The 9212-nt window shown below is 52.7% G+C and overlaps 1 long non-coding RNA gene across 1 annotated transcript; it reads left to right on the forward strand.

Annotated features, from left to right (window-relative positions):
* Positions 1-2323: 2323 nt before the first annotated feature.
* Positions 2324-4245, forward strand: LOC135323823 (uncharacterized). The gene is made up of 8 exons (XR_010385366.1): positions 2324-2387; positions 2467-2519; positions 2615-2677; positions 2765-2820; positions 2913-2967; positions 3052-3107; positions 3207-3307; positions 4206-4245. It is a non-coding gene; the product is annotated as an uncharacterized LOC135323823 (long non-coding RNA).
* Positions 4246-9212: the final 4967 nt, after the last annotated feature.

Raw genomic sequence — 9212 nt, forward strand, 5'->3', positions numbered from 1 at the left:
AGTTCATTCTGCCTTCGCTCTCCTTGGGGGTTAGTGCTCTGCACTTGCCTCGGCGAATAGCAGCATTTGCAGAAGTAAAGCTATCCGGGAAGACTTATCGCTGCATTTGGAGATGCAAAGGCCCTTCCTTAAGGTTAGAGCAACGGGATGGCTGAAGGTGGAGTCGTAAGCCTGCCAGAAAATCGCTTAAAGCGGGCAGTTTCGGTTTTGCGTCGGTATCTCAGCGCAGGGCGTTCAGGGGCGGAAGAGGGCTTCCGAGTCTGCAGTCGTATCTTCTGTTAACAGTCGTTATTGTTTTCTGGCGTTTCCGCGTTTATTGCGGAAGGGACCCAGCTTCATCGCTCGGCTCTTTGAAGATGATGACACTCGAAGAATTGTTTGTCCCTCAGCTGGATTGCAGAGAAAAGGACAGAACAGGGGTCCCCGGAAAACATTTCTGTCTACGTTTCCGCTCTACGTAGTGCTTGTGTGCCTTATGTCCAGTAATGTGGATGCGTGTGAGATATCGTTCTCGTCAGCTACTCTGGTTTCCGGCTTGCTTGCCGGATGTTCTGCTGCTCCTCAGAAATATTGTCAGCTCTGTTCCAAGAGGAAGTGAGTAAGCTTTTTTTGTAGTATGCAGAGTTATGGAAGAGTCTAGACTTTATGTGAAGAGTGTGAAGAGCAAAGCGAGCATTCTTCCTGCCTGGAAGTGTAGTATGATGAGAAAGGAAGTCACGTCTTTGGAAACTAAGTGCAGCTGTGAGTAAGTCCATGTGTCTGAAGGGGTCAAAAAGCAACCTCCTGCAAGCTAACGAATTCACCTCTTTTCTTGCCCAAGCCTCAGTGCTGAGAGAGGAAAAAAACTGCTGGCCTTCTCGGGACCGGCAGGAAGCAATTTGCAGTCTCGCCCGGCAGCTCTTTTCTTACCTCTGTGCCTGCGAACCCACTGCCATCTGCTCTTTTGCGGCTCTGCTTCTGACTCCTACCGTGGCTTCTGGGGCTGTCCGCTTTGCTTTTTCAGATACCGTGCGGGCCTTTTCCAGGCATGCCTGAGGATTTGAGGTGAGGTAGAATGGGTGAGTGTAATGGCGTGTCAGTTGTTCTACGGCTAGTCCGCAGTGCCTAGCAGAAAAGTAATTTTGTTGTTTTGTTTTTTGCAGGTGCCATGGGATTACTTTCAGTCAGGATGTGGGAGTATCGCTTTGGTGCGGTGCGGGTGAATGGAGCGACAACGGCGGTTTGGAGAGGCGCGCTCTTGCAGATGAGCATGGAGGTGCCCGGCACGGGGGGTGACTGCTTGTGCTCTGGTTTGGCAGGTGATGAAGGTGAGCGAAGGAAGATTAGAGAGGATGTGGCTGCCATTGAGTGATGCCTCTTAAGGATCAAAAGTGACCTGACTGCCCCCCACCCCCACCCCAGCCCTGGAAAAGCTAAGGTGAGGGGCAAAGGGTGTTGGGGTTGTCTTCATTCTGTGCATGCGTGCTGATATTCAGTGTAGTAGGGAGGGCTGCTCTGGATGAGTGGTGTGTGAGGCAGAGGTGGTGGGGTGCACTTGGCAGAAAGTGAGGGTGTGGTAGGTAGGGCAGCTCCAGCCTGTGTCTGTGTTGTTGTGTAGTCTATGTGGTGTGTGTTATAGCTGTGCTAGCTTTTGCTCAGGTCTTGATGTTGCTCTTGCTCTTTGTGCTCAAGGAGCACAGCCCACGCTCCACAGCGTCATCGCGGCAGGCATCCGCCGTCTTTTGCCCGGCCTCAGTCATCGGCATCGCTCCAGCGGATCACGTCTCGTCCCATGCGGGCAGCCGAAAGGGGCGGTCCGTCGCTCCGGCTTTGCATCGTGGCCATTTGCGGCCGCTCATCTTCGGGCCATTGTCGAGGCCTTTTTGCCTGCCCCTCTTCTGTTTCTGCTCTTGTTTTTCATCTTCTTGGCATCCTTTCAGGGTTCTTCCCTGTATCGCCGCAGCCTCGGGTCTTCCCGGCCGGGTGCTTCGGCATCGGTCGTCCCGGCTTTGCGGGCCGCTTTCCACCCTGGGCAGTGGCGTTTGACTCTTTTCTGGGCTCATCCGGAGCAGCAGAGCCGCACGGTCATGGCATCGTAGGGCTTTCTGGCTGGTCGCATCTTATGCGTGGGAATAGTTCTTTTTGCGTACGGTTTTCCTCCATGTTTGTGTCTGATGCTTGTACCTATGTGTGTTTGTTTTGTGTCTAATGCTTGTCTGTGTGTGTGGGGCTGGAGCTGCTTTGCCTGTGGTTATTAGCAATGGTAGCGTATGGAGCGTGGCAGCGATGGCCCGGAATGGTGATCGGTCAGTGTCTGTGTGCTCCACTTTATGTTGCTTTTTGCAGATGCAGAGGAGTGTTCCAAGTGGGTCCAAGGGAGCTGGAAGGAAGGGGCATGCCCCAAGAAGGTGAGCTAGAGATTTGGTGTTGGAAGGAGAGTGTTGCGGTCAGTGGGTTGCTCGGTTAATTTTTGCTTTGTGCTTGTAGGCGTGGAGCCTTGCGGGGAGCAGGTCGCTCGCATCCAGGAGGAGCTGGGCGAGGTGAGCATCAGTGTGGGTGAGGACGTAGAGCCCGGCGTAGGGCCGTCATCTCATCGGCGCCGTCCCCATCGCCCGGCACCGTTCCTGTTTTACAGGTGTGTGGCAGACCTCGGCGTGGGGAGCCGTAGCCCGGCAGTCGGGACGGGAGAGCGGAGCAGGTAAAGGTATTGTAGCGAGGTAATGTTGTGCATGGGGTGTGGTTTTTGGCATGACCTCAAGGTGTGGTCTTCTCGCTGGTTTTGCAGGCATTGCAGGAAGTTTTGGAGAGGAGAAGGTGAGCGGTAACGAGGAGCCTGAGCAGGTGAGAAGGGAAGCTTGCCTGCCTGAGTTTTATTATGCAGTAGGGTGCTGCTGGGCTGCCTCTCGGTGATGTGTTTTGCTCTGCTTTTTCAGGTACGGTCCGGGCCTTTCCCAGGCGTGGCTGAGGATTTGAGGTGAAGTAGAATGGGTGCGTATAATGGTGTGGCAGTAGTTGTAGGGCTAGTCCGCACTGCCTAGCAGAAGAGTAGTTTTGTTGTTTTGCTTTTTCCAGATGCCACGGGCAGCGTCACAGGCACAATGCTGGAGCGTGGCTTTGGCACAGTGCAGGTGAGTGGAATGACAATGGTGGTTTGGAGGAGGGTGCTCTCGCAGATGTGGCTGGAGCTGACCGGCAAGGGGGTCACTGCTTGTGCTCTGGTTTGGCAGGTGATAAAGGCAACTGTGGTGACTGAAGGGAGATCAGCGCGGATGCGGCTGCCATTGAGGATGGCTCTTGAGGAGCGATGGTGATGCCCAGCATTTGAACAGTTAAGTTGAGGGGCAAAGGGTATCAGGGGTGTCTTAACTCTGTGTGTGTGTGCACGCTGATGTTCAGTGTAGAGCGGAGGGCTGTTCTGGATGAGTGGGGTATGTGTGAGGCAGAGGTGGTGAGGTGCGCATGGCAGAAAGTGAGGGTGCGGTAGGCGGGGCAGCTCCAGCCTGTGTCTGTGTTGTTGTGTAGTCTATGTGGTGTGTGTTGTAGCTGTGCTATCTTTTGCTCAGGTCTTGATGTCACCCTTGCTCTTTGTGCTCAAGGAGCACGGCCTACACTGTGGAGCGCTAGCATTGTAGGCCTCTGTCATGTTTTGCTGGCTTGACTCATCAGCATCGCACCCACGGACGGTGTCTCGTCACGTGCAGGCAGCCGAAGGGGGCGGTCCGTGCCTCCGGCTTTGCATCGTGCCCATCGATCTTTGCGGTCACCGTCGAGGCCTCGTCGGCCGCTCTCGTTCCGAGGCCGCTCTTGTTTTGCGTCTCACCGGTGCCCTTTCAGGGTTTTCTTCCCTGCGTCATCACGGCCTCAGGTCTTCCTCGCCGGCCTCTTCCGCATGGCCGTTCCTCGCTTTGCCGGCCGCTTTCCGTCCCGGGCGTTGACATCTTACTCTTTTCTGGGCTCGTCCAGAGCATCAGAGCCTCAGGGCTGTGGTGTCATCAGATACCATGTGGAATGCATTGGAATAGTTCTTTTTGCATAGGGCTTTCCTTCATGTTTGTGTCTAATGTTTTTTTTTTTTTTTTTTGTCTGTCTGTGTGTGTTTGGAGCTGCCTTGCTTGTGGGTGTTAGGAATTGTGGTGTGCGGAGTGTGTCAGTGACGGACTGGAATGGTGATTTGTCAATGTCCGTGTGCTCCACTTTATGTTGTTTTGTTTTGTTGGTTTTTGCAGATGCTGAGCAGTGTTCTGAGTGGGCCCAAGGGAGCTGGAGGATGAAAGGGGCATGCCCCAAGAAGGTGAGCTAGAGATTTGGTGTTGGAAGGAGAGTGTTGCGGTCAGTGGGTTGCGCGGTTAATTTTTGCTTTGTGCTTGTAGGCGTGGAGCCTTGCGGGGAGCAGGTCGCTCACATCCCAGAGGAGCAGGGTGAGGTGAGCATCAGTTTGGGTGAGGACGTAGAGCCCGGCTTAGGGCCATCACCTCGTCGGCGCCGTCCCCGTCGCCCAGCGCCGTTCCTGTTTTACAGGTGTGTTGCGGACCTCGGTGTGGGGAGCTATAGCCCAGCAGTTGGGATGGGAGAGCGGAGCAGGAAAAGGTGTGGGAGCGAATGCCTGATGTGGATGGGCTGTGGTGTTGCGGGCATCGCCTGAGCACGTGATTTTTCTCTGTGCTTGCAGGTTTTGCGGGAAGTTGTGGAGAGAAGCAGCTGAGTGCTGAGAAGAGCCTGAGCAGGTGAGCGGGGGAGCTTGTTGGGTCTGATTTTATTGTGGTGTGGGTGGTGTTGGGCTGCCTCTTGGTGATGTGTTTTGCTCTGTTTTTTCAGGTCTGCTGTGGACCTTTCCCAGGCGTGGCTGAGACTTTCAGGTGAGTGGATCGGAGCTGGATGTTGTAGGGCTGGTGAGCGCTGCCTGGCAGAAGAGTCACTTTGTTATTTTGTTTTTTTCCAGGCGCCACGGGCTTCCTCCCCAGGCATTGGAGTTGTTGCGGTGCAGGTGAGTGGAGCGCCAATGGCGCTTTGGTGGAGGGTGCCCTTGGAGATGGGGATGGAGCTGACTGGCAAGGGGGTGACTGCTTGCGCTCTGTTTTGGCAGGTGATGAAGGCAAATGTGGTGAGCAAAGGAAGATCAGTGTGGATGCAGCTGCTGCTGAGGATGGCTCTTGAGGACCGGTGACCTACAGCACTGCCACAGTTAAGTTGAGGGGCAAAGGGTGTTGGGGCATCCTCAGTTTCTGTGTGTGTGCGTGCTGATGTTCAGTGTAGAGTGGAGGGTTGTTCTGGATGAGTGGTGTGTGTGAGGCAGAGGCAGTGGGGTGTGCATGGCAGAAAGTGAGGGTGGGTGTCAGGCAGGGCAGCTCCAGCCTGTGTCTGTGTTGTTGTGTAGTCTATGTGGTGTGTGTTGTAGCTGTGCTATCTTTTGCTCAGGTCTTGATGTTGCTCTTGCTCTTTGTGCTCAAAGAGCACAGCCTATGCTCTGCAGCGGTAGCGTGGCAGGCATCCATTGTCTTTTGCCTGGCCAGACTCATCAGCATTGCTCCAATGGACTACGTCTTGTTCTGCACAGGCAGCTGAAAGGGGCGGTCTGTGACTCTGACTGTGCATCGTGGCCGTTTGCGGTCCGTCATAGTCGTGGCCACCGTCGAGGCCTCATCGGCCACACGTCTTCTGGGGCCGCTCTTGTCTTGCGTCTCGCTGGCGCCCTTTCAGGGTTTCCTTCCCTGCGACATCACGGCCTCGGGTCTTTCTCGCCGGCCTCCTCTGCGTCAGTCTTCCGAGCTTTGCCGGTCCCTTTCCATCCTGGGCATTGATGTTTGACTCTTTTCTGGGCTCGTCCAGAGCCTCGGCCCTACGACGCCACCACCGTGCGGCTCTTTCTGGTCGGCAGTCTTATGTGTGGGAATAGGTTTTTTTTTTGTGTAGGGCTGTCCTCTGTGTTTGTGTCTGCTATTTGTTTGTCTGTGTGTTTTTGGGGCTGGAGCTGCCTTGCCTGTGGGTGTTAGCCATGGTGGTGTGTGGAGTGTGTCAGTGATGGACGGGAGTGGTGGTGTTGCGGGCATCGCCTGAGCATGTGATTTTTCTCTGTGCTTGCAGGTTTTGCGGGAAGTTGTGGAGAGAAGCAGCTGAGAAGCAGCTGAGTGCTGAGAAGAGCCTGAGCAGGTGAGTGGGGCAGCCTGTTGGGTCTGATTTTATTGTGGTGTGGGTGGTGTTGGGCTGCCTCTCGGTGATGCCTTTTTTTCTGCTTTTTCAGGTCTGCTGTGGGCCTTTCCCAGGCGTGGCTGAGACTTTCAGGTGAGTGGATCGGAGCTGGATGTTGTAGGGCTGGTGAGCGCTGCCTGGCAGAAGAGTCACTTTGTTATTTTGTTTTTTTCCAGGCGCCACGGGCTTCCCCCCAGGCAGGATGTTGGCGTTTGGAGTTGTTGCGGTGCAGGTGAGCGAAGCGCCGATGGCGCTTTGGTGGAGGGTGCCCTTGGAGATGGGGATGGAGCTGACTGGCAAGGGGGTGACTGCTTGTGCTCTGGTTTGGCAGATGATGAAGGCAAATGTGGTGAGCAAAAGAAGATCAGAGGGTGCGGCTGCTGCAGAGGATGTCTGCTGTTGAGGATGCCTCTTGAGGAGCAACAGTGATGCAGAGCACTGCAAAAGCGAAGTGCATGGGCAAAGGGTGTTGCGGGGTGTGTGGGTGTGTGTGTGTGTTTGTGTGTGTGAGGCAGAGGCAGTGGGGTGTGCATGGCAGAAAGTGAGGGTGGGTGTCAGGCAGGGCAGCTCCAGCCTGTGTCTGTGTTGTTGTGTAGTCTATGTGGTGTGTGTTGTAGCTGTGCTATCTTTTGCTCAGGTCTTGATGTTGCCCTTGCTCTTTGTGCTCAAGGAGCACAGCATATGCTTTGTAGTGCTAGTGCAACAGGCATCTGCTGTCTTTTGTCTGGTCTTGACCGACTCATCTGCATTGCTCCAATGATCATCTTGTTCTGTGCAGGCAGCTGAAAGCAGCAGTCTGTCACTGTGATTCTGCATTGTTTCTGGCCAATCATCTTGGCAGCCATCACTCAGGTCTTGTTGGTCGTGTGTTTTCTGAGGCCTCTCTTATTTTGCATCCTCCTGGTGCCCTTTCAGGGTTTTCTTCCCTGTGTCATCAGAGCCTTGGGTCTTTCTCGCCGGCCTCTTCCGCATGGCCGTTCCTCGCTTTGCTGGCCCCTTTCCGTCACAGATGGTGGCATCTGACTCTTTTCTGGTCTCGTGGAGAGCACCAGAGCCGCACGGTCGTGGCATTGTAGGGCTTTCTGGCTGGCAGCATCTTCTGTGCTGGCATTGTTTTTTGCATGGAGTCTGTGTGTACGTGTCTGTGTGTACGTGTCTGTGTGTACGTGTCTGTGTGTACGTGTCTGTGTGTACGTGTCTGTGTGTACGTGTCTGTGTGTGTGTTTGGAGCTGCCTTGCCTGTGGGTGTAGTAATGGTAGTTGCCAGAGCAGAATAATGTATCTATGAAACACTTGTCTTGTTTTTTCTTTTTTTTTTTTTTGTGGGGGGGGGGTGTCAGTAAGAGATAAAAGTAGGTTTTTTTCTTTAATTTTTTTTATTGGGATGGCCATTTTGGGGGCGGGGGGGGGGGTTCTATTCATGCCAGGATAGTGTTATCTTTAAACAAGGATGGAAGCATGTGGTTTTGTTAGTAGCTGTGATGACTGGCTGTGGTGGGAGTGTGTGGGCAGTTGGGTGGGCTTGGTGGTGAGTGTGTCTAACCTTGTATGCATGTGTTTTTCTTTTTCCAGGTTGTAGTTAGAATTTATTTTGAAATAATTAAAAAAAAACCCCAGCTGGGGGATTTTTTTTTTTCCCCCGGCTGGGTTTTTTTTCCCCCGGTCCCGGCCGCTCTGCGAGGCGATGATCATCGCCAATGTTGGTGCGGAGCTTTGGCTGGGGACCGGGGGTTTTGTAGGCAGGGCAGTTTTTGGAGGTGTCCAGTAATGCTGTTACTGGGAGCTGTCCAAAAGACTGGAGGCGCTTGCCTGTTACTGTAGGGAGGTAGAATGATTGTGGTGGGAGTGAGTGGGCAGCTGTGTGGTTGTTGGGTGGGCTTGGTGGTGAGTGTGTCTAACCTTGTATGCATGTGTTTTTCTTTTTCCAGGTTGTAGTTAGAATTTATTTTAAAATAATTTAAAAAAAAACCCCAGCTGGGGGATTTTTTTTTTTTCCCCCGGCTGGGTTTTTTTTCCCCCGGTCCCGGCCGCTCTGCGAGGCGACGATCATCGCCAATGTCGGTGCGGAGCTTTGGCTGGGGACCGGGGGTTTTGTAGGCAGGGCAGTTTTTGGAGGCGTCCAGTAACGTTGTTACTGGGAGCTGTCCAAAAGACTGGAGGCGCTTGCCAACTGATGAGAGTGGTAGCGGTGAGAATGTAGAGGTGAATGCTGAAGAGTGTGTGCAGGTCATGTAGAGTGTGGGCTTGTTATGTTTTGCATGTGCAGGTCATGTAGAGTGTGGGCTTGTTATGTTTTGCATGTTGTGATGATGATTTTTTTTGTGCAATAAAAGAATAAAGATGGTGGTGTGTGTGTCTCCTTTCAAATAAAGATGGTTTTGCTGTTTGTTTCCATTGTCTTATTTGAACTGCATGCGCCACACATTTGCTCTTGCCCTTTTCCTCTTTGCTCTTGCTCTTTTGACCTTTTAAAATAAGAAGAAGGCCGAAGTTTTTGTCTTGTTCTTATTTTAATTTTTTGGTCCTCTGTTCTGTTTCCTATTCTTTCTTTCTTTGTCTGTCTCTTATGCCTTTTTCTTCTCCTTTTCCCTGATTGTCTATGTTCACTTTGTCCAGGTTTCTCTCTACCTTTCTCTGTCTTTACTATTTACTCTTTCAGTCTGCCTGCACTGTGGTGCTCTGCTCTCTGTGCTTTTCTCTGTATGCTGTGCTCTGCCCTCAGCTTTGTGTTTTCTGCTTTGCTCTCTGTGTTCTGCTGTGTTCTGCTTTGCTCTGTATTTTCTGTTTTGCTGTGCTCTTTGCTGTGCTTTTTGCTTTGTTCTGCTCTCTGTGTTCTGCTCTTTTCTCTGTTCTGCTCTCTCAGCTCTCCTGTGTGTGCTTTTTGCTCTGTTCTCTGTTTTCTGTGTTGTTTTCTGTGCTTTCTGTCTTCTCTCTGGTTGTCTTTGTTCTCTCTGGTTGTCTTCTCTGTTGTCTTTTTTCTGTTTGTTGTCTCTGTTGTTCTGTCTTTGTCCTCTGTTGTCTTTGTCTTTGTTTGTTGTCTTTGTCCT

Source organism: Dromaius novaehollandiae, chromosome 28 (genome assembly GCF_036370855.1).
Source record: "Dromaius novaehollandiae isolate bDroNov1 chromosome 28, bDroNov1.hap1, whole genome shotgun sequence".
Classification (NCBI taxonomy): Eukaryota; Metazoa; Chordata; class Aves; order Casuariiformes; family Dromaiidae; genus Dromaius; species Dromaius novaehollandiae.